The following is a 24110-nucleotide window of genomic DNA, read 5'->3' on the forward strand; positions in this document are numbered from 1 at the left end:
CAATATATTGAATTTTAATAAGTCTGAATTCTCCTATGTGAGAGACTCTCTCTCCCGCCCATTTACATACCATCCCCTTTCCACTTCTCAAACAAAATTATATATATAGAAACAATTATATTTGGTTCATTTGTTTTATTAATTCAAGAAGATAAAGGGACTTTCTGAAAAAAAAAATTTGTGACAACATTTAAACCTGACATGCATGCAAACTCAAAATTGCAATTTCTTATGTCAATGTGTTTATTGTATGACTTCTTAGTTCTGGTCCTCTTCTCTTTTTCAAAAACACGGTCTTCCTGTTTCTAAAGTTCAGGTTTTTCTTTCCATCATTTCATCTTGTATATGACACCAGGATAATGGTGCGGGTAAATGATCACCAATAAGAACATCATTTATGTAAATCTCAAGACAAAGCAGGTACCAGCTAAAATGAAAATTATATATATTTCAGTAAGTTTAACTTGTTATCAAAATGGCTGTAAGACTGAAATGGAGGATTTTCTACAATTTGATAATCAATGGAATTTATTTATCTTAATAAACATTTCATTATGTTTAGATGTGCATTTAATTTTGCACAAATTCAAGTACAGCTTTTCAGTTTGATCGATTTGAAATTATTCGCATCCTCACCCCTGATATGTGCATGATATTAGTTTAATTGCACCCCTTTTTTTTACCCGGCCTGACCTTAAAAATGCACCTCTCTCTCTCTCTCTCTCTCTCTCTCTCTCTCTCTCTCTCTCTCTCACACACACACACACACACACAACTGATTTGATTGATTGATATTATATAATGCTGGTGCAGTCAGTGTGAAATAAAACATACCATGTATTGTTGATTTGTTGATGAACAATATTCAAAATTGTAGATTTATAAATAACATAGGTTTATATCAATCATTTTAAAACATTAAATGAAACCATTCGTACTTGAAAATACTTTTTCTAATTGAATTGTCTCATAGAATAATCAGATTGGTCATTATTTCAATGATAAATTATTGAACTTATACATGTATGTTATTTACTTACATTTTCTTCCAGCCTTTTTTTTTCAAATCAGTGTGACACTTTTCAAATTACTCTGCAAATAACAAATTTTAAATATGATTATGAGAAGTCATACCATTTAATTTACATGCATATAAGGACATGTCAACATTAATTTGAACATTTTTGTGAAAGGTCTACGTATATTATGCATGGATGGGTAAAATGACCAAAACTTCAAATTTTATTTGAAGTTTACATATGCACATCCTACACAAACAATACCATATATGACCATGAATGTAGATTCCTCATTTAGAGAAAATCAGATGGAGACATACAGTCATTTGTTTATTATTATTTGTTTTTTTTATTACCAATAGTACAGCATCATAAGTATGAACCCAGGTGACAAGATTTCAAACAGTGTTATGGTAGTAATATACTGAGTTCTAAAAACAAACTAGTAATAATTAAGAATTAATGTGCATAAACATCTTAATATATCAACTGGATGAATGTGTAAACAATATAAATGAACTGTCATGGAAGAATTTTGAACACAGTAGAAAGGTGTTATTGATCAGCTGTTCATCAATTTCCAGAAAATGAAATCAGCATCTTTTAGCCTGCACTGTACTGATTTTCAGAAAATCAAATCAGCTGTTTTCACACAGTCTTTGTATTGTTTACTTACAAATTGAAATAAAAACAAACAGCTGTGTAAAGCTAAATATTGTCAGTACAATTAAGTACTATGAACTGATTCGTGTCGATTGGTGAAAATGATCAACAATTTAACGGACTGGCAATAAAGCTACATGTACAATGTACATTGTATAGGCCTAAATGTAAACAATGCAGTCTCTCCTCATGTTTTGAACGAAACAACACATTAAGTCGATCAGAAATGCATCAACAGTATAAAATCACAATAAAATAGTTATTGAGCTATCTGGTATATTACAAATACACTGTATATCTAATCTACATACCTGATAAATCATCAAAAGATCGCCATCATCGGGAATACCAGCTACACGTGTTTACATCGTCTGACGGGCGCTTTTGGGACGCAGATTCACAACCGTACGACAGATGCGTTATGGAAATTCTTCGTATATTCTGATTGTTGTAAACTTATAAAAACACACATGAGTGATTCGTAGTTATATTTTGCTTATGAAGTATTAAATCAGCCGTATTTTATGCTTAAACTGCTGTTTTTGGTATATATTCTATATATGGTAATACAGAGACTTATGACGTCATAACTCATTATCCCTTCATTAGCATATCAAAACGATGTGTTGCCTTATCTGTCACGGTTTTTTTTAATATCAATGTTTAAATTTTAAGAAGCAGTAGATAATATTTTATTGCAACAACAAATTTTTTTTTATAGATATTTATGAAAACAGAATTTAGTATTATCTTTTCCTTTCAAACCGGTACCAAAAATTATTTTTTTTTCTTTAATCTTTATTTGAATCTGTATCACTCCTTATTCTGTGTTGTATTATATTATATTAAATATTTAAATATTCCATTGTGTTCAATTTGACATTGATTTAGGTAGAGGGCTAATATAGGCTCTGACTGCTGCTTAATCCAAGTCGATATATTATATTGAATAAAATATTGTTTAATTAAAAAAATGGCTGTCGTTATGGTGCTTTGCTAAAAACAAATTCATGTTGGCGTAAACACATTAAAACACAACGTATATGTAAAAGCATCATTCAGTCCTATTGATCCTAAATTGGTTACATTAGATAAATTGTAAGCTCAAGTAATCCTAAAACGATGCAATACAATTCGTAAAACTTTTTAAGCATTAAGGATATAAGGTGTAAATGGCATTTTACCCTCAGGAAACACTTATCCCATTTTTTTTTTTAAATCTTGGTACTTTATAATTTAGTTGTTGTTAAAGGAAATAGAGTAGAACAGTGTTCATTTGCATATGGATTTGATTTGGGGAATTCGTTTAGGTCATGCTCGTATTTGAATGTAAAACAGAATAAAATGCTCAGAACATATATGTACAATGAAGTAGGAGACCACATTAAAGTAATTATAAAAAAAAATCAGCAGTACGCATATTCGACCAATTAAAAATTGTGTGGTTCTGAGGCAGGTATTGTTTTGGCTCTATAATGCTTTCGAAATTCGAACGTACGCAATTGGAAACGTCACATCAACAAACACGTTGATGATATTTTTGTGTGATGTGGTTTTAAGTTAAAAGGTTTAAATCAAAAAAAGAAAAGAAACAATAAAGCCTATGTTGATTTTTTATTGTTATCAATCGCGATAACTTTATTGTGCACGTATCTATCATGAGCTAACGTGATAAAGAAACTTTCATTAATCAAACTTTGTACAACCTTACTTAGGCCGATTTTAAAATGACGATTTATTTCACCCAAATCAGGTTACAGTGTTAATAATAAAAATATGGATTTCCAGTTCACGTTATCGGCTGCCCTATTCCTTAGTATAACTAAAATTCTCTTGAGTGTTTGAAAATAGCATGGGTAACCACATTGCATTTGGTGGCAGCGGTCGTTGATTATCTGTTTTCATGAAAGTCAAGATGGATCAATCATGAAGGTTTGTCATTGCTAAGTAAGGTTAAATCAGTTTATTATGTAGTAAGTCAAATATTGTCTATCCATAGGTTTAGGTAAATTTAGGCATAGTTCTCCAGTATCTTCTTTAGAGGTGAGAATTTAAGATAAAGATAAATGCAATAGTAAGTAGATGCTGACTGCTGATATTCTATAGGTAAACGTGTTCTCTTAAGTATTTATGGCCATGTCTACAATTGCTGAGATGGATAACTTTAGGACCGATTCATGTTTGGTTTTATCTGATAAGTGCTTATGTATCAAACAAATAAGGTGGATTGATTTCAGTTAGTTGACAAGTCAACTCCTCATTATTAGACTATATAGACTGAATTATAGAACACTCGCATGCTGACTGACGTTTTTCATACATGTACTAGCTGTCAGACTATAATCAATCATATCATTGTCTACGGATTTTTTCGTTTTTGGGAGTTGGTATTTATCCGCACTCCTATGCAGTTATTCTCGCAAACCGAAAGTAAAACATGTTTGGACCTAAGCACAAATCATCACCACTGACAAAACATAGGACTAAAAAATAATCGATAAGTTCGAACTTTTGTATTAAGAAGCCTTGCTTTTTAAGGAAATTTATTAATAAATACCTTAAAAATAGTAAGATTTTAAATGGTATCAACAATTAAGATATTTTTGTAGTGGTATGTATTTCTACGCCAGAGTTAGATAAGTTTGGAATCTAACCAATCTAAAGATATGACCAGTACTTACGTAGAATAGACTTTATTAACATTTGTTTGTAAAAAATTGCTTTGATACACTTTTCAAGAAATATTTCGATTATTGTCAAGTATACCGTATAACGGGTATTTTCTGCGGTTGTTTATTTTCTGCGGTATTTTGCGGATACGAAAAATCCGCAAAAATTCAAAACGCAAAATGTTTTTTTTTAAAAATCACTAATTTTGACACTATTTAAAATACAAGCTATGATTTTCAAACGTGATCAGTCCGTTATTAGGGGGCTCTGCGTCGTATTTCACACCTAATTATCTCATGTTACCTGTGTGATGTCAATTATAGCTGAACAGATTTCAGGACTGTGCGTTTAGTCGAGTATGGAATAAAAATAATCTGAGAAAAGTTCACAAGCAGTATTTAGTAGAGTTGTATAACATTTGAGAGTTAGTTCTCATTCACCGTGAACACGGTAAGAATGTCGATTTTAAGATATGTAAAGCGCGGCAGTATTATTCCCAATCCTAACGGTTAATTATCGGCAAGTTTATCCCCTAGATCGATCAAAGAGTGTAACACAAGGGTGTCTGAAGTTATGGATAAATCTACAACACCAAATTCGAGCATAAAACGTGCATGTTTCATATTCGACCTACTCACAGGGACCGAGCCATAATCGGGAACTACGCCGCTAAACATAGACCTGCCGCAGCTATGAGAAAATTCAAAGCCGATTATCCAGAATTAAAAGAGTCCACGACAAGATATTTTAAGAGATTCATCTAAACGCGACCTTACAAACAGAAAAAGAAAATTAGATTTTGATTGTTTGAAGAGTGCCAAATCACAGAAATTCAAACTAAAAAACGCGGCTGTAAAACTATATTGTCAGACGATATGGATCATCAAGTTCAGATTTACCGGTATATTACTAACTTGCGAAAATCTGGGGGAGGGGGGGTAGTGAACACGGCAATAGTGCGTGCAGTGGGTATGGGCATTGTAATGTCTGAGGACAAGCATCTTCTCTCGGAGAATGGGTGCCCAATTACCCTTACTTAGACTTGGGCCTATTCTTTATTAAAACGAATGAACTTTGTTAAACGCCGCGGAAGCTGTACTGCTAAAACACACATTCCTGATGAAAAGTTTGACGCAATAAAAACAGAGTTTTTCAACAAGTTTAAACAAAACTGCCGTCCCAGAAAATGACATTCCACCTGATCTTATTTATAACTGGGACCACACCGGCCTACACTACGTCCCTGTGCCAAACTGGAAGATGGAAGTTCAGGGTTCTCAGAAGATCCCGATTGTTGGGTTAGACGACATGCGCCAGATAACGGCAGTTTTTGCAGGTTTGTTTTGTTTTATCGGTTAATAATACCATGTAAGTGTTGTTCTTACAGATCCACTGCCATATCAATGCACTCAAAGATTAGCTACGTAATTAATGACTGTATGATATAAAAAGAAAAGTGTCTTGATAATTATAATTGCCCCATTATTAAATTTGCAGACACACTGACTTGTTCTTGCCAGGCAATTTCCAAAGGGTCTAGGACTTCCTGACTCACAGAGAGCATTGTGCATTTTTGACGTATTCAGGGCACAGATGGGAGAAGATTTTATAAATGATTTAAAGAAAAAGGGTATATGTATTGTGTTCGTGCCCCCAAGTTGTACCGACCGAATACAGCCGATGGATTTAACAGTGCAAGAAATCGTCAAAGACAAATTAAAAGAACGCTTTCAAAAATGGTACGCCAATCAAATATCAAAACAGCGAGAGAACGGTAACACTGACCAAACTTTGACACCCGTTGATCTAAGACTTTCATTTTTAAAGCAATTGTCGGCAGAGTGGCTTGTCCAAGTTCATGCTGATATCAAATCCGACAAAAAACTAATCTACAAAGGGTTTGAGAAAAGCGGGATCGCTGAAGCCGTCGGCTACAAGTTTCCATCATGTGAACAGTGATCTACATGTATAGTGTCCGTTGATTATAGTTATATTGTGCATAAAACTGATCTCCTTTTAAATGGAGTTATCTACTGAAGTATTTGTATCTTGTCATTTTAAAAGTAATAAAGAAATTTGCATGCTTGTATGAATACCAATATTTTACAATAGTAGTTAGTATTTATACGGAAATAAAAACGCTACAATAGTGTAAGTCTGGTTTTCTAGTTTACGATCCCTAAGGCAAATCCGGTAAACATATGTATTTTTTTTGCGGTCTAATGTAACCGCAGAAATTGAAAACGCAGAATATAATTTGATACTTTTAAGGGGTTAAACCGCAAAAATTTCAAGCTGCAGAAAATACCCGTTTTACGGTATAACGCATCGTAGATATTGATAGCGTTATTTCTATCTTTGAAAAAAAAAAATGAACAAACCATTTGGAGTTTTGCAAGTTTCCTCCCTGGAAAGTTAGAAAATGCAGGAAAAAATAGCTCAAATGATTTTTTTGCATCTTGTGACTTTTGGTTTACCATCAATTGACTCTTTAAGTAAAACTTTGATCACATTATATCAACTTCTTTCAAAAGACAATTTCAGATGTTGATAACAAAGACCAGAAGCAGCAATTTTTTTTCAGCCATGAATTTTGACAATATTTTTGATGGAACTAGATGTGAAAGAGAGTTCACATTTACATTTTTGAATTTTCTTTATTGTAAAGCATTGTAAACATAAGACAATGGAAAACTATATTTCAACATTGTGGACTCTAAAACAGAATGAAACTTCAAAAGGCACTCTAAGGCAGCGGCTTTATCTATTGCATTATGAGCATTATAAGACAAACCTGCATCGTGAACCAGTGATGACTGGGAATAGCTTTTCTTGCCTGGTTAAAAATCAATCTTTAAATAGGGGTTAACTGTCTACAAATCCTATAATATGATCAAAATTCAAACACGTTTTTGATACACTATTCATAAAAACAACAGAGTCAAAGGACTTGGCATTATGGGATACCAGAACTTGGCTGTTGAACTCTTTTATCAAAGTGGAAAACCTCACAAGAGCCTCAGGTAATGGTACAGCATCAAGCTTCTCTCCTTCCTTGTACATTGCAATTACATCAAAGGATGTCCCGGTTGTTGCTGAAGCAGAATGGCTTATCTCTTCATCTGGAAGCACATACTGGTTGAACTGTCTTTCCCCACAGCTTGCAGCTATATGCGTAATTGATGATAATCCTAAAGCAAGGGAAATGTATTTCTAAATAAAAGAAAATCCCAAAATTACGGTATTAAAATGTTTTTATAGATATATATGGACAACAATAATTGCATATTGTAATAATATGAAACATATATGTCCTTGTATTTGTCTACATTTGTCAAAACACATACCAAGACTTGTAGTCTCCAGATCAAAGCAGATGAACGTAGAATTTCCATCTGCAAGAGTTGATATAGTGGGCAAGGATCTCATGATTATCATCTGCCGTAGAAGAGTCTCCCAAGTTTACACCAGACGCATACGTGGTACCCTCTCTCATTTCTTTGCACTCTTACGCTGATTGTGTCTTGGATTTCAACGATGACCTTCTCTTCTTGAATGTAGTTTATGAATTTCGTTCACAGTCCCTTGTCCTTTTCAAATCATGTTGAACTAATTCTTTCTTTGTGTGCTTTCCTGGTGACAACAGCAGTTCTTTATTTACCTTTGAAAATAAATAAAATAGTGAATGATATTCTTATATCATGTAAAAGAAGTATTATAGTAGATTCTTTTAAATTGTAATGCCATATTCCTATGAACAGCTTCAAAACTACCTTCACCACATAATTACTTCCTAAGTTTTTCGGGACAGTAAGTAGCAGCATCAACTGTAAACGATGTGCTTTCGAATCCAGAAAAATGCATTTACTTTGGGGCCTTTCACGAACTGTGTTGTTGAAGCTCTCATTAGACTGCGAACTCCCTAAATTTGCCAACTTTTCTGCTTGGTCTGCATATGTTGAAATAGTTTCTTGAAGGTCATCTTTCAGCTTAGTGTCACTAAAGTATCTCCAGAACGGTAAATTCTTGGGAATATAATTACCAGGATTCCGAACATAGCCACACTTTTCGCTGCAATGACTGTGGTTTCCAAAAAGATGAGGTGTAAGTGCTTTCAAGTTTGATTTCAAATTTGCTTGATTTTTCTTGTTCATTGCAATAATATTATTGCAACACTTTTTCAAATGAGAAATGGTTTTGGTACCTAGCTGTCTGTGCTTGTTGGCTATTTGTAGACCATATAATTTGTTGGTGAAATGTTCCTTGCATGGTTAGAATCAGTTTTCTTCTTTAGACTAGCCTTCACCTCCTTCCTCGCCCTTGCTATTTGCGTTGTGTCATCATCCATAACAATGGTTTTAGAATGCTAATCGCCATATCACATTCCATTCCTGTTTCAATATGAATTTATTTTTTAATATTTTTACCTTTCTAAAATAAATCAAACCAAAATGTCAGGTATGTGTCATTATTTTCTGAAGGTTAGTTTAGACAAAATATTGCACATATTACAGTAGGACTGTAATTTTACCTTTAGTACGACCATCCCATTTTTTCTGCAGTCATGTTGTTTTGGTGGTTCCTTGTATACTGCAAACTGTTACAGCTTTTGTTTCTTACGGCATAACTTATGATTTTACCAGTATTGCTTACAATCATGCATGCATGACCTGCAATATATAATTTGTTATAGAAAGTTTATTCATAAATACTGCACATATTGGTATTTATCATAAATAGTCCTAAAACTGCAATTTAATCTAAGAAAAGAAAATACAACATAATTCACTTTTGAATATTGAATCACCTGGAAAACTGCTGTCCACTACCACGCTTCTGTCATCCTGCATCGAAGGAAACTTCTACCCCCTCACTAAGAAAACGAATTTTTATTTTCAAAATCTGTTTGTAAAATTTTACAAAATATATAAAATATTGCAAGTATTCGATTTAAAAAATATATTTCATTTTTTTCTGCTTATTTCACATGTTTGTGAAAGTATTGGAATGCATCTATAATTTGATTTAAAAAAGAAAAAAAACCCCACAAAACACATACACGTAACACAGTTCTATTTCCTTGGCTGCATACTCCTCAAAAGACTTGTTTGCAATTTTTTCAGATTTTCTCAAAACTTCTCTTTCTCTTGCCTTCAAAGACTTTGGTGAGATTCAAGGAATATTTAAACATGCAAGCAATGCATTTATTGCATTTGTACCTAAACCAGTATTCCGTCTTTTCGTAATTCTAGTTCCGCAAGAGTTGTCGTTCTTGTGGGAAGGTATTTACATCCGGCTTACAAGTAACAAGCCGCCTAATTTTTAAATTATCTTACCCGTGATGAATTCGATTATTTCGTCTACGGGAACCTTATCACCTAAAACAACTGTGGAAGATGTTCTTAATTTCACAAAAACAGAAATACAGAATTATCTAAGGTTAAATTACTTAAAAATTAGTGGTAGCAAACTGACACTTGCCAAGCGTGTTGTTGACAGTATACTCTCGCGATGTGACCAAAATAACTCTACTAATCAACTTGCTGCTGAAGCAAGTGTACCCCCGTTCTTACGTGCAGACAACGTTCCTATTATATCGGACTTAAAATCTGGTTGGTCAGGAGAGTCTTGCAGTTATCCCAAGGTGACCATCAATGACATAGAGAAATACCTCCTTTACAGTAGCCACAGGACGGAGGATTCTGGTAAGAAGCAGTGTTACAGGCAGTATATCCGGGGACTCAACTTTTATAAGGAAGGTTATATCCAAAAAAATATGATCAACGAAATAAGTGTGCTACATACGTTCAAAATGTTATCCATCTATGCATAAAGGGATGTATGAGCAATGGCTGTTGGTATCGAAGGAGGAACCTTTTCAAGTTGTGAAGGCCAACTGTACCTGTCCTGCAGGGTAAGCATTGAGCAACAAAATCAAATCCAACAAGTATCATCAAATGTATATCCGTTCTACTATTAATTTTAAGGATACTAGTCACTGTATAGTGTGTTGTACTGGAAATGTTCCTGCTACTTTTCGTTTTATTTATATAAATGTGTTTATATCTCAGTTGTGGAGAGGGATGTACACACATCGCCGGCCTTCTTTTTGCAATCCATAGATGAGTTAGAAGATATGCCATGTACCTCTAAGCCATGCCAGTGGAATCAGCCAAGTAAAAGAAAAAAGGACTTCAGGCCCATCACAGATATAAGTTTCAAACGAATAAGATATGAAAATACTTTAACTGTGAAAGAAAAGAAAACTGTAAACTATCATGTAGAAACTGTATCTTTCAGAAACTCTTTGTGTTCAAAATTGGGAAATGATTCAAGAGCCGCATTTTTTGACATAATTCCTCCAGTGCAAGATGTATGTCATTGTGATGATGTTACAAGTGATTTAAAAATTTCAAACTTTGTAGAGGTAGAAACAAGTTAACATATTATCTATGATTCTGATAGGTATATAGATATTGTAAATACAGTGAAAACAACACATATGTATGTGTCAGATTTCCACAGATTTTTATAATCATGCAACAAAAAAATCATAGATGAAATTGAAGTTAGAACCAAAGGTCAGCATGATAATCCCCTATGGGTGGTAGCATGGAATGGCCGGGTTACATGGTATTAAAACAAAAAAAAGACACAACAAAACCAGATAATATTGTTCATAAAGTTTTGGGTGAAAGCAAATTATTTGACAATAGTGCTGTAGCATGGGGTAGAAAACAACAACCAATAGCTAAGAAAAGATATGGCTTTAAAAAATGAAAAGAAGGTAAAACAGTACGTGTCTGAAATGAGCCTTATGCTCTGTACTGAAAATCCATGCATAGGTGCAAGCCCAGATGTCCTAGTTCGCTTCAATTCTGACCTTTATTTAATAAAAATTAAGTGCCCCTCAAATGGAGAAAAAAATCATTGCATGATGCTTGTAAAGATAAAGAATTCTGTTGCTTATTAGATGATAATAATGAAATTCAGCTGAAGAAGAACCACAGGTATTATACCCAAATTCAGGGCCTAATGGGGGTTTGTAAAATGCAGAAGTGTGACTTTGTACTGTATACAGTTGTAGACTTTGTTATTATAACAGTTCAACTTGACAGTGTGTTTTGGGAAAGTCTGTTGCAAAAGCTTTCAGAGTTCTATGTCAGTGAAATGTTCCCAAAATATGTAGCTAGATTAAATTTATACATACATGTTTTTCCAATTGTCAGATTCAAGCATATAATATTGGAATTATTTGCTTAAGTTAGTATTTTATTCATGATTATGGTGATTTCAATGTTTTGATAACATTGTTTATATCTATTAAATTTGTTGAATGTGATCATAGCTTACGGGTTAAAGTATTGGCCTTTTGAACCGCAGATCATGAGTTCAAATCTGTCATGGGCTTTTGTTTGTATTGACTGAATCATATTTGTTTGGAATCATATCTTTTTATTTTCTCAAAAATTGCATATTTTTTTGGCAAATTGACATACAAGTATATAATTCTTAAACATCATAATATCTATCATAATCAAGTAATAGTTATCCTAATTTGTAAATCTTTTTCAAGGTGTAGTGATCAGCCACCTTAAGCAGTTGTTTTTTTTAATTATTGCAATTTAAGAATTCAAACACATTCACTGTTGTGAGGAAATATTTTGTTCACTTTTATATCCTGCTGCACAATTTAATATTCTCTTGTTATTGTTAACCGCAAGGAATAATAAACATCTGACTTTAAGAATACACTGAGTCTTGCTTTATTTAGTTTGACATACTGTAGTTTCAACATAATTACAGAACATTACATAATAAATAAAAGAATAATATACAACCTTAGATATGAAACAAATGTGTGTCCCAAGTGTAGGATGATTTTCTTGTGAATTTGTCTTCTACACCATAGGTACTAGTGTGTCTCTTCCCTGAAGATTTGGCAGGATGAGCATACAATACTATAAATGCTCCACAATCCAAATTGCTGTTCATCTACATTTTTTTAAATGCAGTGGCTGGTGGCATGTAGTGCATCCTCGATAAAGTTGTTCTGCCATTTATGCAATATTCACCACTCGTCTGCCTTCTTTCCAATTTTTTTTTCGAGGATTTTCTGTTTAAAAATTGTATTTCATTTTTAATTTTAATAACTAAGCTATTTCTATACACTCATTACATTAAATCTTGAGATAAAATATTTGATAAAATAATTTATTATAGCTGATTATGATAAAATTCATCATTTTTATATTGAACAAAATTTTCTTACCATGGAACTATTGTTTATCTTCAGTTTCAGTGTCTGATTTCGTTGTTATCCGCCCATGCAGTTTAGGATGATTTGTATCCTTTTCACTATGTAAAACAAAGGGGGAACATATTATTACGTTATTGGTTATGGACTATACTAACTTATCATTATGTGAAGACGAAAATTAATATTTGTACTTTGGATTTTATAAAAAAAAAAAAAAAAAAAACCAATACCATTTCCTGGAAGATATTACAGAGTGGTTACAGTCACTTGGCGGGATTTCCACCACTGGTGCTGATGATAAACTCACGCATTTGATATGGGATTTCTTCTTTGAGGAATTTGCATGGTCATGTAACGCATGCACTTCAGATAAAATTTTGTTGTTGTTGTTTAAATCGCATGTCTGTGTTTGATCCACGAATCGACCATTCTTGTCTCTTCGTTTATCAACTTTCCGATTCTTTATCTTCGCTATTGATGTTGTCAGGCACTATTATTACCTTACTTGTGAAAAGAGCTGGTTTTAGGATAGATAACTCTTCCAGTACGATGTAAGAGTTATAGAACATAAAGGTGAAAATATGTTTTGTGTAGAGATAAAAACGCTTTAAAATGGCAGCCACCTCCAGCCTCGTTAAAGACAGAATTAATACCTTCAAAATCCACGACGCATATTGTATTAGAAATCAAAATATTTTTCAATAACTGTATCTAAGCAATACAATGGAAAATGGAAATGAGAGAATTGGAAGAAAAAGTAATTTAGGAAACAATCTTTTAGCAGGACACGATTTAAGATTTTCCCTTTACAAACACTCTCTTTATTCTTCAATACCATCGGCCACGTTGGTTGGGGATGGAAATTTTGCGTCCAATCTCTTTTCCGTATCGAAAAGTTCGGGTACCCTATTTTCAAAAGCGACTGGGTGTTTATAAACTTGTGTACCACCGTCCACGTACATCTTTTCAGGTGGCCTGTTGAGACAATTAGTTATATCGACGTTTTTATAACGTCTACACCCTTGGTTTCTGTGATAGTAATATGCATTATATTCCCTCTGGCCGAAAAATTGCTTATGTTACTCTATGAAAAGTGATTTTAAAAAATCCCGATGTTTTCTTATTTTTAATCGGGTTTTCCAAAAAAAAAAACATATGGTTTTTGAAATGGTTAAAATGATGGACGGACGGTTGGCAAAAGGGTACCCCTATTGAAACGTATACCCATACAACTTGCTCCTCAATTATTGATATCTTTTCAGGTAACACAAGGTGGATCTAAATCATAAGGGTGTGTATTGTATTGCAACGCATCACATTCATTCAGATGATGCTTAAAGAATTTTGAGCGCACACCTCTTAAAGTTAGTGAATGGACAGTGTAATGGATAAGCAAATTTAAAGATTTCGGGTTCAAAACCTGTTACATACGTTGGTTTTTTTTGTCTAAGATCAAAAATCGATTTTACAATTTTTAGTGCAAATAACCATATCTTGGGTTGCACAATTTTCATCGTGCTGTGCTTTCTGTTAACTGGATGACAATGGAGTTAAACACTGGAATATAATTCTATAGCTCCAATTATCAAACACTGATATGTAATGTTTTAACTACAGTAAGCTGACCGTTATCGAAATATGAAAAAAAAAGATTTTCGTTTATAAACTGTATCTTTTGTAGAGTACTCAAGATTATAAGCATTTGAGGTAAATGTGAAAAATAGTTTTTTTTAATTTAAAAATAACAATTAAAACGTGACCGACTTGAAAAAAAACCCCCAAAACATGTAACTATATTTACAAATTACACAAATTAATTCTTTGCGGCTAAAATAACGCATTTAAACTCCATCAGTACTCTTTTTTTTTTTTACAAACTTAAGTTAAAATTAATATTTCATAAATAATTTTTATTAAAATAAATATATCGTGCGATATTGTGAAGTATATTAAATTGCTATCTACAGGTCTATAGCTCCCGCTCTAAACAAATGGATGGACGGAGCTACAATTCCGTACGTGTTAAAACGTTGCAATATACTTGTGGAAATAAGCTCAATCAGTCAAAAATTTGCGCAATGTTAACTGCGTTGCAAATTGGTAACTTTTTAAGACGTAACTAATCTAGTTTTCATGTCGTTCATCTGAAATTCTGCAGACAGGGACAATGTAGCCAATGATGACTTTACTCAATAATAGTTTTAATCTCACATACATTTATATTGCAACGCCAGTCAAAACAATATTTGGCTTTTGAATACTGAATAAGGTGTATTCAACAATTAGGCAGAAAAACATGCTGATAGTTTTGAAATTTAATATATAGCCAACTTACGTACAGGATGTCTGTCACAGTTCAATATACTAAAGACATACAACTATAATATATGAAAATGGTAGAACGTCAAGGTTAACATTTTTAGCAACTGGCACAAAACAATTTATATATGCGAGCGTTCGCACATTTAAATGAGATATATTTATCTCTTCATTTGTTTTCCTTTCTGCACCCCTAAAATCTGATTTTTATCACAAAAATGATTTGTTTTGATGACCAATGTTACATACATGAACCTTTAAAAAACACAGCTGATTAATTATCAAGCATAATTAGTCAGATTCTAATCCATATGATTGTTTTCATTAAAGGGGAGTGAAACTATATATATAAGTACAATAAATCATTTAATAAACACCCATGGTGTTTGTTAAAGCTGACATGAATTCATAAAAGCATTTGGTCGCCATATTAGTTTTGATCCCTTCTCTACCATCACAAGGGTATATATACCGGTCGAAAAAGTTACGGTATGTTGCTTTCCGATCGAGGCTAAATGCATAAACTACACATTGTAGTAAAATGCTTGTAATAAAGAATAAAGGAAAAAGAATCAATAAAATACAAAATATATTAATTATTTGAAAGAATTTCAAGAGGTATTCGTATCATTTTGCACAGATAGTGCTGCTTTACTTCGCATGCACATCGAACACGTGTGTCGTTCATACAGACTGCATACTGCCTGCATCATCTTTAAAACCCCGGCGGCAGTACATCAAACACAGGAGGTAAATGATAGTAAATTCACGTAAGTAACAATGTAACATCGTGTCCATAGGTTTCTTAAAAAACGCTCCGTTTTTAAAATTCATTCGATCATTCACATTGCTCGATCTTCCACAGGGTGTGGGTTGCACATGTGCGATGTTATAACATACACAGAAAAACGGTCTACAATTATCGAGGATTTTTGAGGTATCTGTGACTGGATTTTAGTCTGTCTTGTTTCGTCGTTTATTGGATATTCATTGCCAGTGCAGTGGTTGTCATATTATTTTTGTTCAAAACGCGTTTCTTCACGTCTTTTCGTCCAATGTAACGTGTTCGAATGAATGAAATACATGAATGCGGGAAGCATGATAAGTGCTCTCGGCTTTATATAGAGGGTGTGTAGCGATGAGCACAACAATAAAAACCGACAACTAATTTGGCGGTAGTCGGAGATATCATGAAAATAATGCGTATTTATGAATTCATGTCAGCTTTAATTGTATTTGTTATCAATAAAAACCCGGTATAATCAATAAATTAAGAATATCGATTGCTTAACTTAATTATCCCACCGTTATGATAGCTGCTGTTGAACTTTAATCTAAGACGTCACAACATCCATTTTTTTCAACAAAGCATCAGTATGAACTTAACATGATTTTTGCTTCCAACAAACAAATTGTGGAAAATATGGACCAATATCGATTTTAGCTTTTTCCTTTTTTCTTTCCGCTAAATCAAAAACCAATGGCAAACGACTTGAAGTATACATTTCTGCACATGACATAGGGTTAGAGGAATCTCCGCGTTGGTGTTAAAACCGTCAACAGATGCAAAACATTACAGACACTTTCTACAGTGGTTATTTTATATTTTGACATGGCAATTTCGAGTTTACAATTTTTTTTAAATATTTTTAAATATCCCAATTACAATATACAGAAGTAATATCCCATTAAACTGACGCAAACAACCCAAAACAAAACAGATAATAGCCATCTGCTTTATGCTGTTGCCACTTCAAATAGAATGTGAAGTGACATGTGTTAAACAATGTTGGCACAGAAGTAACATCCTTCAGAGGGTCATTTTTTATGGTTTCGGTTTTAATTTTTTTGCACGGGGGTTCGCTGTCTCCAGGCAGGTCTTCGCGGTGGAAGTGATTGGACGGCTCGTTCTCCTCCGATTCCAATGACCTTTATACTGATCTTTTTGGTGGATCAAAAATTAAGACACCTTTTTCAACATCGAGGAGGTACAGTCTTTGTACTTTCTGACAGCTTCAGAACGATGTCCGGTTCGTTTGATAATCTCTTGTTCCGGAACTCCCGCAATATACATTTGAGTCGCACATGTACATTTCCCGCTGTGATTTGTAAAATTGCCAGTTATAGCGAAGTACATTGAAGCGTTTAATAGGGGTTAACTCCAGAAAAGTTTCTACGTAATGTTTTGACTGACCTTTGTCCAATCAGATCGTAGATGGGCGGAGTTAAAACATTGCCGCTCGTGATTTGAATGAGAGAGAGTGAGAGAGAGAGAGAGAGAGAGAGAGCGTTGAGTAAATTATATGTGGTGCCGATGAAGAAATATTCATTAGTTATAAACTTGCAAACATATTAATTAAGGTCTGAATATAAAAATTACATGTATATCATATATTGGTATAACTTTAAAGTGTTTTAAAGAACGATTGTGAAAATTTCTTTTTCAGCGCGTCGTCGACAACATGTACATGTATAAGAATGACGTAACTTCCCTGTAGTGACAAGGAATGGCAACAGAGGCGGGTGCTCAGTGGAAAAATAAAATAATGGCGGACAAATTTGTTCTAAGGTAAAGAATGTTTCACACTGATAAACCATGAAGAAAGTTTTTATACAAAGTCAATTTACAAACTATATGTTTAATTCCAGGAAGATTCGGCAAACTCTGATTACAATACTAACGGTAACACTTGTAATAAAAATAATTTCATAAATATTCGTACAGTCTTCGATGTTTGACATTACCTCATCCCACTATCTATATATTGACATCGTTGTCCCTGGTCAAAGAATTTCAAAACACTTCAAAGTTTCATAAATTTATAAGATATACTAGACCTTGATTTGTAAATTTATAACTATTTTTGTATGGAGGGTAATCGTGTTAAAAAATCCAGACATGTAAACTTGTAAATCCGAATATGTAATCGTGTTGGTGTGTGAGTCTGAGTATGAATATGCGTAATTCTGATCGTGTAACCTATAAAACTCGGGCATAAACACGTGTAAGATTTGATTCAGTTCCTTCGCATGATGCACAATTTGCAGCTTTATTGCTTTCATCAGTTAATTAAACATTCCACTATGCACACTTTCAATCCGTAGTCTTCAGGCTCGGCAATAGCACATCTGACATGATACACATTTAACAAATGTAAAGTCTACAAGTTTGTCGAATTTTGACATGACCTTATATGGCAACTGCCTTGCTGCGGGGAAACGTCATGCCGTAATCGCCGGAATGGATGAACAAGTATTCCTTTTAAAGGAATGATCGGCAATAATGATATATTGATAGCAAGAAGCAATCAACATGATCAGTTTGATGTAAAATAATTTTAAAAGGGATTGCATTTTTTAAAAATATAGAATATTTTGAATCTGTACACCATAATTTCACCGTCAACAAATTTAATTTTGAAATAAATTTGGGGAAAGCCGTTCGTAAACTCCTTCTCTAGTTTTATATTTTTAATTTAATTATTAAATGTTAACGTATCTTCTTCTTCAGAATACTGAGTAGGGCTCTAAAAGAGCATTAACACGTATACAAAGAAATAGTTGTATTAAAAAATTTTAATGCGACTGATTAACATTGAATGCCATCATAACTTGCTATTGAGGTCGATTATAACGTAACCTTTTTTTAAAATCAAGCCGTCTTCCTAGCTACTATTATGCAACATAAATAGATCGAGGTCAGTTCATGGAGCATCGTCTTATGATTAAGGTCAGTTCATCGAGTTCAACTGCATTACTGAATGAACCTTTCGATCGAAATTCTTACGCGTGAGCCAAATGTGCATTCTTGAATTAACAGGTCGAACTTTATGAATGTTTGCATCTCTTAATGTAAATAAATTGAAATAAAACTGAGTAAAATGTTGTATAAATACTAAACCAAACTTCAAGTTTTTATAAGAACTACTTATGCAAGCGGAATGTGTGCGCACGTGGAGGCATTTGCCGGATGCCTCATATGGACAGAAGCCGATCACAAAAATAAACATAATATTCAGCTTAACTGTTGCAATAAGCTTTTAATGAACGACACTCTTTCTATCGAAAATACCTGTATTATTTTTAGAAAAATTTTTGAGGTATGATTGAAACTGGACCAAAAAAGAAGAGGGTCATGCATATAAAAATCGTCGCCGATGTGACGAATGCGCTACTTTCTGTAATGTACAGGTGATTCTCATTATATTATACGATAATGGTTAAAAAGAAATGCCTAATATCTTATTTCTCTGAAATAATTTGACATGTAATTTAAACTGGAATATAAGTTAATGCGTACTCTTTTCTAAAAATGAGACGGATCAAGAAATTTCATAAGGGGGTAAATATATTTTGAGCGGCACGAGATTCTGAGACCACCGTGAGGTCCCATGTAACTACATTGCATCTGAATTCTAAGAATTTTAAGAGAGAATTATTAACCGGGTTTTTCGATTATTGAAATAGTGAAAATGGCGGGCGGGCGAGTGGCTGCAAAAATGGTACCCTTATTGTACCAATAACTCCTCGTACAGTTTTCGAGATATAAATTGTTCTTTTGCATATCAATTATACATATCTTAGAGGTATGCAAATTGCTAGGATTGTGATTTCTGATAATTTATCAAAAAATTAGTCATTTTTGGCAAAAACATTGCATATAGAGTACCCCATTTCTTTGGATAGGTAGTATTCATCAATTCAGGATTGACAAATGGATTATGAATACTGTTCACACAAAAGAAAACCAGGTTTGCTGTCATATTGACAGCTGTTCTCTTCTTATTTTTCTGAATAAGTGAGACTAAACTACCTGCAAAGATTTAGTAATTTTTTGCGGAAAAATGTATGTATTCGTAACTATAGATGTATTTATACTTTTTAAAAAATATCAAAATGATTTTGTTGTGCAAGTGAAAGATAAATATGAAAACAATCTAAAACTGTTATAAATAAAACGAAGTTTAATAATTCTTAATTAAAGCACCGAGTTTTGTTAAAAATTGAAAGGTTTGAAGAAATAGTAATGGTATACTAGTATGTTTATGTTTTTGCAATTATGATTTTTCTTCGGAAATTGGATTTCTAAAAGTAAGGAACGGGGTGGGTCAGATGAATTTGGCGTATATGAACTGGTAGAGTTTAAATCATAAAATATTTTAAAATGCATTTATATGCTGTATTGACGATAATTTTATAAAATTAAGTAGTTGCTTTATGGCAAACAGTACATCTTCACAAGTGGCTGTAATGTAATAGCTCTCTTGAATTTATTTATCAACCAATTTTACAAAGTGAGTCTGTATTGAATCGACATTCAGGACTTCATGCCCATATCCCGTAATAACTGCTTGAATTTTTTTTAAAATGCCAATTTTCACCTGCATAATAGGTTTTTTTTCCCTACATATTGCCGACAATGCAAAATGAAACATTTTTTAAAAATAATTTATAGACATTTTAATTTCACGACAGTTAACCTAGTCTTTGGAATTTTTATTTATTTATTTTCAAAGGGGGTGTCGCTTCTTATGTCTCATAATAATCAAAATCTCAAAACCAATGACTTTAAATTCTTAGCTTTTTTTTTATCGACAACTTTCCAAAAAATAATACTTTCTAAGAAAAGTTGTTATCCAGAGATTTTATGATTATAAACCTACTTTATATATTTTTTTTATATTTTTTTTATATTTATTCTGTCCCTATTCCGGCGATTACGGCATGCTTTTACCTGCAGCTAGCCTTTTTCTATCGGTGACGTCACTGTTTCGATACATGGTCATGTCAACATTTGACAAACTTGTAGAATTTACAATTGTTGATTTGCAACATGTCAGCCATGATATTTCAGAAAACGGAAACACAAATACAGAGACTACAGATGGAAAGTGTGTATTATAGTGGCATGTTACATGTAAATATCCAACAGCATTTTAAAGCCTGCATTGACATCTGTAGGAAAAATTAGATGGAAGGTCTGCGGGGTTAACTCTAAAGTGTCTATCCCTGAGTTTTATAGGTTACACGATCAGAATTACACATACTCATACTAAGACTCACACACCAACACGATTACATATTCGGATTAACAAGTTTACATGTCTGGATTTTTGAAGACGATTACCCTCCATATTTTTGATAGATAGTTCGCTCATCTGCCTCATCTAGGCTATAATTTACTCCATTAACCAATTAACACACTCTCTTTCTCTTCCTCTCTCTCAAATTAAGTCACGAGCGGTAATGTCTCAACTCCGCATTCTACGATCTGATTGGACAAAGGTCAGTCAAAACATTACGTAACAACTTTTCTGGAGTAAATGCCTATAAAACGCTTCTATGTACTTCGCTGTAGTCCATTCTTTTCTGCAATCACTTTCAAAAAAATCTTAAGTTTATTATGCCGACGTTTTGATTTGAATAACACTGTTGGTGACAGTGGACGCCTTTAAATGACACCTATCCAATTGCTAAAGACGTCAATGATGCATCTGTCCCCTATATAAGAAAAAAAATCAGTAGAAACAAACACAAGCCAAAGTCACCGTATGTAGAGAGAGAGAACAAGCGAGCCAGCAAGAAAGAGAAATGTTCATTATAACTTACTAGGATCAGAGTAGTGCTTGATTCACTTATTCTGGACGTTAAACTGGCCTAATCCTCTTTTGTAATTTCCACATTCGTTCGTGCCAATGAAACATTGTTCAGCTTTTAAACTATGATGCTCGTCACATCCGTTGAGGCCGAATAATATTCTAGCGTAAAAAACATAGTAAGCTGCAATTGTTCTCCGTGTTTTTGTCCAAAGACTCCCTTTACCCATATTGTCTTTTTCTGATGCGGAAGAATTGGGTCTGCGCGTTTTATGTCACAGCCAAGTCCTTTATCAATGAGACTTTTTATTTGAGCATCGGACACCTTTCGAAATCCGGCGAATTCTGGTTTTTTTATCCAAGAAATTCTTGTCGCATATTCGTTTGTCGCGTCTGCACCTTAGAAGGCTACATTAAATCAGATAAACCGATTTCGTCGGATATTCCGCTCCGTCTTTTTTTCTCTTTCACAACACGAAGTTCGGGAACGTTTTCCGCTCTTTCCTCTCCCTATTTCTCGAAAACATTGACGGCCCATCTCGTATTGCTTTTTGTGTTCTCCTGATTTGACATGAGAGTTTTCAACTCTTCCTTCGTTACCGTTGTCCAAAAGCGCGTAGATATTTCGACAGGTTGCAACTCGGGTTTGACGTCAAGTCAATGGCCAGTGCCCATACCCACATCAACATCATCATAACCATCGTTATTTAAATCTAGAGATAAATCAAACATTCCCTCAAATACCAAAATTTTATTCTCTAAAGTTTGGCATATTTGAGAAAGAGTAACATCGTCAAAATCGTTGTCACAGTTTGCTTCAAGAAAATCGACTTCCATTAACGCGGAATCCATCGCCGTGTTTACTGACCAAATTATCTTATTTATCTAACGATTACACATACAGCGCTGGCGCGAAAATTATTGTTAACAAATTGGTAATTTCCTAAAATTTACCTTTGACTTGGTTGTCATATTAATTATTAGTTTTCACTTCAATATCTGACTCGGTGTAAAATTCACTCAGCTATGGAATCTCCGAAATCTAAAAATAGCTGAACTGTCGTGTCACAAGTCATTTAGAATACTCGTTCCCTATTGTAGGAGAGATAGATGCTCAAGCTGTTGCTCTCGCCTCTTGCCCCGCCCTGTATCTCTCTTACAATAGGTAAATTGTACCCTAAATATTACTTATTACAACGTAAATTTGTGTTCGTTTTTGTTACGTTATAATAACCCTTTCTTAACAGATTATTAAGAAACGCCTACAGAATGTTTGAAAAAAAAAACTATTTTAAAACATTGTTTGTTATCATTTACTGGACGTTTTTAGAATTAATTTCAAAGCCTTGTGAAACTCTCTTTCTACTTTTTTAATTTTTAAGTTTTAATTTTATAGTTTTAGATGTTGAAGACAGGAGTCCCAACAAAACAACATTATTTTAAAATTTCCAGCTGTATCATCACTTAACTTTTCCTCACAAAACAAATGAACGCTATAAATCTTGATTATCATTCCAGTCATTAGATATACAGAGTTCACAGCTATCCAATGGTTACATTTTCACAATTGTCTGGAAATCTTTCACCAAATCCGATAGTTACAGTTGTAACAGATATGTTTCATTCAATGTTTTAACCCAGAAACAAAATTATAAAACATCTGCTCAGTGGATTTGGATAATTAAATTGTTACTTCTGTGATCTGTGATGCATTTAGCAAGTTCGATCAGCAATGGCTCTAGTTTATATAATACACATATATTACTTGGTGAAACATTTCAAAATTTCAAAATACCTATGTTTGCATGATACTCGATGAAAGTTAATATCTTTGACTAAAATCTTAACTTCTAATTAGGAATGGTACACCAAAGTCATGCAAGCTTTTGGAGCAGGCCTAATTAATTGTAACATATAATAATTGCATTTTAAAAGCTGTAAACAACATGGTATTGAGATTACCACAAATGATTTGCATATTAATAGCTTGTATGTATACATATATTGCCAATGAAATAGCACAAGCAGTATCCAAATATTATATGGCTTAGCGCAAAGCAGGTATATTTACATATGCTCACTACCCAAACTATTATTCTGCATTGAAGGATGAAAAATACTTACACTTATAGAAATATCTTCCTTCTAAATCCTTGCTCTTTTTCTAATGGCGTGGGTTTCTCAAAAATTCTGACCAACAAATCGTATAATTGGGATCGGCTTCATTCGCCCTGGCCATGGCACCCCACTGTGACATTCAATTAACTCGCAATAAACACATTGAAAGGGACTCCCAATTTCCTGCATTCTAAGTGTTTTTATTTTATTATCCACAGTTGTATATTTATTAAGCTCTGTCTTCTTATTAATATTTAAAAATACAACAAAGAGTATAGCTATGAAAGTTAATGAATCTGGGTTTTTTTTAAAGATTCTGTTAGTATAACTTTTACATTATTTCTTGAGGTAGGCTCATCATAGCATTTTAAAGAGAAAATTAAAAAAAACATTCGATTATTTAGATGTTTTAAAAACGTTCAGCAAACATTGCCGAATATTTTAGGCTTCCTTATTGTATAATTA

The 24110-nt window shown here is 33.3% G+C and overlaps 1 long non-coding RNA gene across 1 annotated transcript; it reads right to left on the reverse strand.

The window, feature by feature from the left end:
• Positions 1-293: 293 nt before the first annotated feature.
• On the reverse strand, positions 294-2084 carry LOC136273745 (uncharacterized). Its single transcript, XR_010711975.1, has 3 exons — positions 1994-2084; positions 1041-1092; positions 294-427 (listed from the first exon to the last, which is right to left on the reverse strand). It is a non-coding gene; the product is annotated as an uncharacterized lncRNA (long non-coding RNA).
• Between the last annotated feature and the right edge of the window lie 22026 nt (positions 2085-24110).

The sequence above is a fragment of the Magallana gigas genome, chromosome 1 (genome assembly GCF_963853765.1).
Source record: "Magallana gigas chromosome 1, xbMagGiga1.1, whole genome shotgun sequence".
In the NCBI taxonomy this organism is placed as follows: domain Eukaryota; kingdom Metazoa; phylum Mollusca; class Bivalvia; order Ostreida; family Ostreidae; genus Magallana; species Magallana gigas.